We start from the raw sequence: 5153 nt of genomic DNA on the forward strand, positions 1-5153 counted from the left end.
TGCGCTTCTTGCCTCCTGTCCGTCTTAACTTTTTCACCCAAAGTAGTGGCCAGTTATACTGTTTCTGACCCGTCCTATCTCCCGCCAGATCTTGGAATCTTTTTTGTTCAAAAGATATGTATGAGGTTTTATCTTCTGATCTGCCTTATGTTCCGGGATACCGGGGATGGCCAGACGGTGTAAATTGGGATTTCATTGTGAGGTGATGGGTGTTAACTGGTTTCCCATCACCTACCAGGTAGTTTTCTATGGGCTATTGTGCCCCCTCACTGAGATGAACTGTTTAGGTCGGCTTGGGGCATTGTGAGTATGCTGATGTCAGCGCCCCAGTGTCTGGACTCCGACCTGGTTTCGTAGGTTTCTGCATGGCCAATACCCATCCTTTGTTCTGGCCATGGCTTTGCAGAAAACCTAGAGACTGGGATGTAAGGTTTTTACCTTTTGTGGCTGGTCACGAGGTCCTGCGGCCATTTTAGGACCCACAGATTGTGACATCCTTTGTTAATCTGACCGCAGCCTTTCTCCGCTATCAGCCCCAGTCTCCCGTTTAAAATGTCCAAACTGCAGCTCTTTGGTTTGCGTTGCTTTTCAAATGAGGGAAAACTTCTCAAATCTTACAGTCCCTCCTGTTGATTTGCATAACCCCAGCTTATCGAATCAATTAAATAAAGTGGTTGAGCAATGTTTTCCCGATTCTCCATATCCAGACCCCTGAGGTTTTAACTAAACTAGTGTTTCATTGCGAACGTACAGTCCCCATCTCTTAGGCTGATCTTTACTGCCCGTGTCCCGGGCAAAACTATATTACATGTACATTTTCATATCGGACATATACACCTACACCTTGTCCCAGGCCGATGCCTCCGCCATCCTCCTACTGGTGTCAGCTGCAATGTAGGACATGAAAACAATACAACAGTAAAACGATACATTTTTTTTTACATTCCTTCACAAATTCGAATACAAAAACCTAGTTTATACAAATTTTAAAAGGGGACAATATAAATCACAGTCTACTCGGTGCGGAGGGGGGCACGTCTTCCTAGTGTCATTGCCTGGTCCTCATGTAGCTCGGACCCCACGACCTTGTTCTCATCTGTGAGGATGTCTTTTAACTGTGCCTTTAACCTGTTAATCTGGGTCTGCAGCTCCACGGTATCTAGAGCGTTGACCACAGATGTCCCGGTGTTAAAGCCTGTAAATACATCATTTACTACACCCCTCCTATGCCTCCCCGTCTGACTCCAGTCCTCCGGCTCTTGGCTATACAAGCTCTCCTTGTCCACACTGGCAAGGTCGAACTCGTAAAATTGCCGGAACATGTTGGCTAGTAGCACCTGGTACAGTTTTTCAGTTTCCCTGGGGCACCACCCCGGCAACCGCACCTCGGTGAGGTTTAAGATCACCGAGGCTACCGCGTAGTGCACCCCCTGGTACAATACCTGGTCAGTCGGTATCAGTACCAGGCCATTCCCGGGCCCCTTAGTGGTTTGTGGGCAATCACCCTCCTGTGCTACTGCCAGTGGAACTGTGGGAGGTGTCATGCGTGGTCTGGTGATGAGTTCAGTGGCCTTTACCGGGATCGGGGAAAGGGGGACCCCACAAGCCCGCGAGCTAACTTCCCACCTCATCCCCTTACCGTCATCCTGCCACTGTCTCTGGAAAAATATGCTGTTGCCCGTGGGGCAGCGATACCTTGAACCCCACATACACATATAAATCCCCTCATCCGGTTCCCACCATTTGTCCCAACACACACTCAACTGTTCTGTAGTCCCAGAAATAGTTCTGTGAGTGTTGTTGTTGAGTCTCTCCCACTCAACAGTGGAGTTGGCCATTGTCCTGCTCGTTTTCCTCAGCCACCACCGCCTGCTCGTGGGGACCTTCCCCGTGCATACCAGGCAGATCCTTTTGCCAACGGTGGCGCTGATCTTTTGGGCGATGATCTTGATCCTCGGGCACAATAATGAAGCGTCCCGATAAGCAAAACCTGGGGCGCTGGAATACTCTGAAGAGTTCGATCCCAGCCACCCCGGCCACCGGCCTTCATGGAAGTAAACTGCGGTCTCCTCCGCTTCTCTCCTTCCAGTCCCATCGGTCGTGATGGGAGCCGTGTCCCCGGAGCAGCCGTAGACGATGATGTCCTTGGTGTGGCCCCGATAGGTCCACCCACATCCGATCGCCGTGGCAAAGATCCACCACACGAGTGCCTCCTTCCACTCCAGAAAACAGATAAAGGAGAATGGTATAGCCAGCCTCTTGGGGAGCGCTTGGCTTTGTTAAACGCCTCTGCGGGCGGGTCTCTTGACCCCCAGCCTGCACCCCACACCCACACATCCTGGACGCATCATCTTTATTTAAACGCTAACTATCCCCACAAAACTTATCTAAAATACCTATCCTTATCTATATTACCTAAAATATCTTAAATAGCTTATCCTTATCTAAAATACCTATCCTTATATTATCTAAAATATAATACAGTGCCGCCTTCCCAGGGCGGCTCCGCTAATCCCTGTCAGGGCTGCAGCGGTTCGTCTCCTGCGGCTGCACCACGCTGTCTCCCACCTTTGATCCACCGCAGCCTGTCGCTGCCTGTCGGGGGCTACACCTCCGCTGAAACGTAAGCTCCCTCCTCCCTACTTGGCTCCCTTCCCTCGGGGCGTGATCGACCTCTGGCCAAAACTTTCTAAGTTGGGGTTTCCTGCTGGATCTACGGAGGATCACCTTAGGCACTGCCCCCTGGACAGCCTGGCTGAGGACCGGTTCCTGCCGTGCCGCAGCTCGGGTACCCCCCGCAGCTGCCGACCCTGGCCCTTCCTCATCCAGCTCTGCCCCCTTGGTGCTGGGTATACCCGCGGCATCCGGCCTCACTCTACCTGTACCTACAGGTGGTGAGCCTTCGCTCGCTACCCCCGCCTTCCTGGTGCATGAGTCGGGGACGTTACTGTCGTCCCCCTCCGACTCCTCTTCCTCCGTAATGGGATCCAGCCCCTGGTCGAGCTGATCAGGCTCTTCCTCACCTGAATCCCACCCAAAACGGGAGACCCTCCATTCCTGGAGAATGTCCTCCCCCCTCACGCAGGCAGCCTTACCTGTCTGCGTGGCCTGCCTCATTCTTGGCTCTGAGTCCCCACTCACAGGGCTGGCCCCTGTGGTTGACCCCTGTGCCCCTGGTCTGTACAATTTACATTGGTTGACATGGAACCACTTACTCCGCCGGGGCATCTTCACGGCGTAAACCATGGGGCTGGCTTTATCTACAATGCTGTAGGGCCCCGTGTAGAGTGGTTCGAAACTACCTACCCTAGCGTAGTTCCGAACCATCACTAGTTCTCCTACCTCCCACTCCTGCAGCTTGCGTGGCTCCAGCAACAGCTTGTTACCCAGGTGCTGCCTACCCATGTTCCCAGCCGCCTGCCCGTGGACCTGTTTTAGATGCTCGAAGAGGTTCTGGACAAACCTGTCCCTCTTAACCTCTTCGAGCTGACCCTCCGTGAGCACTGGGGCCAGAACATGAGTGGGAGTGCGCATAACCCTGCCAGTCATCAGCTCGTACGGGGAATACCCCGTGCTCTTAGACTGGCTGGCCCTGATCCCCATGAGGACTAGAGGCAGGACCTCCGCCCATTTTTGGGGCGAGCCCGTAGCCTCCTTCCTCAGCCTTTCCTTCAGGGTCCTGTTCATACGCTCCACAATCCCTGATGACTGGGGATTGTGGGCTACGTGCCACTTCCCCTCAATGCCCAGGAGCATGAGGGTGTTCTGCATTACCTGCCCTGTGAAATGACTCCCTTGGTCGGACTCCACAAAACGAGGGAGCCCCCACCGTGAGAACACCTCCCGGACCAGGATCTTGGCAGTACCCAGTGCCGTAGCTGCCTTGCAGGGGAAAGCCTCCACCCACTTAGTGAACACGTCAACGAGGACGAGGCAGTACTTATAACCTCCTTGGGTGGTGGGCAAGGGCCCGATGTAGTCGATCTGGATCGACTGCCATGGTCCCTCCACCCTCCTGACGTGTCCCATGGGCACTTTCCTTTTCTGGGGGTCTGGGTTATTGGCAGCACAGACGAGGCAGCTGGCACAGAACTCACGGACCTCGTCCCTAAGCCCCGGCCACCATCCCGCCTGCTCTACCCGCTGCCAAGTAACCTCCGGTCCGGGGTGCCCTGCCCCTGGACCCTCATGTGCCAGCTGGAGGAACTCCCTCCTGTGCTGCTGTGGCACAACCCACTGTTCGGCATGGAAGAGCATGCCTTCTTTTACAGAGAGGGTCTCCTTACCGTAGAGACCCTCTACCTGCTTGCCCTCGCTAACTGCTCTGAGGACGGCTTTTAAAACAGGATCCTGAGTTTGGACGGTCCTCAGGTCCAGAGGTAATGTGACCTTTGGGGTCCCGACGTTACCCTCCTTACCCTGGATCACTGCTATCTGCCTGTGCCCATAGGGGTCCCAAAAAATGCCACTGCGGGCGCCCTCCTTGGCCAGGACGTCCGCCTGCTTGTTGCCCTCCCACCGGGGCTCTGTGGCGGAATGAGCCATCACCTTATGGATGTAAACCTCCCTTTTCTCCCCTACTGCTGCTAAAATCTGCTCTAGCAGGGGTTTGACAGTTAAAGGCCTCCCGTCTGAGGAAGTGTATCCGCGACGGGACCAGATGGCCAGGTACTCTGTACACGAATTGCATGTGAACATACTGTCCGAGCAGATCGTGTACGGGGTTGGGAACCTCTCTGGGTGGGTAATTACGTACGCCACCGCGGACAGCTCAGCCTGCTGCGCGCTCATGAGACTGGGGAGCTTAATTGCCAAGGCAATGCCTGCCTTGGGGTCATAAACTCCACATCCCGTGAGTCGTTCGCCAGCTGACACCGTGCTGGAGCCGTCCACATAGATCTCCCGGCCTGTGGGATGGATCCCAGCCCGTAAACCTATGTCGACGTCCCAGACCCCCTCCACGGAACACCGATGGGCCGTTCCGGGATATATTAAATTTGCCGCGAGCTTGGGCTCGCACAGACCTTCAATTCTCAGATTCATCTGTGACAGGAGGAGGGTCCAGCGCGCGATGCGGGCGCTGCTGACAGTCCCATCCTTGATCCTTCCATCCAGAAGCATCTGGGTGGGTGTGTGATGGGTGAGGAGAGTGA

The sequence above is a fragment of the Rhinoraja longicauda genome, unplaced genomic scaffold (genome assembly GCF_053455715.1).
Source record: "Rhinoraja longicauda isolate Sanriku21f unplaced genomic scaffold, sRhiLon1.1 Scf000391, whole genome shotgun sequence".
In the NCBI taxonomy this organism is placed as follows: Eukaryota; Metazoa; Chordata; class Chondrichthyes; order Rajiformes; family Arhynchobatidae; genus Rhinoraja; species Rhinoraja longicauda.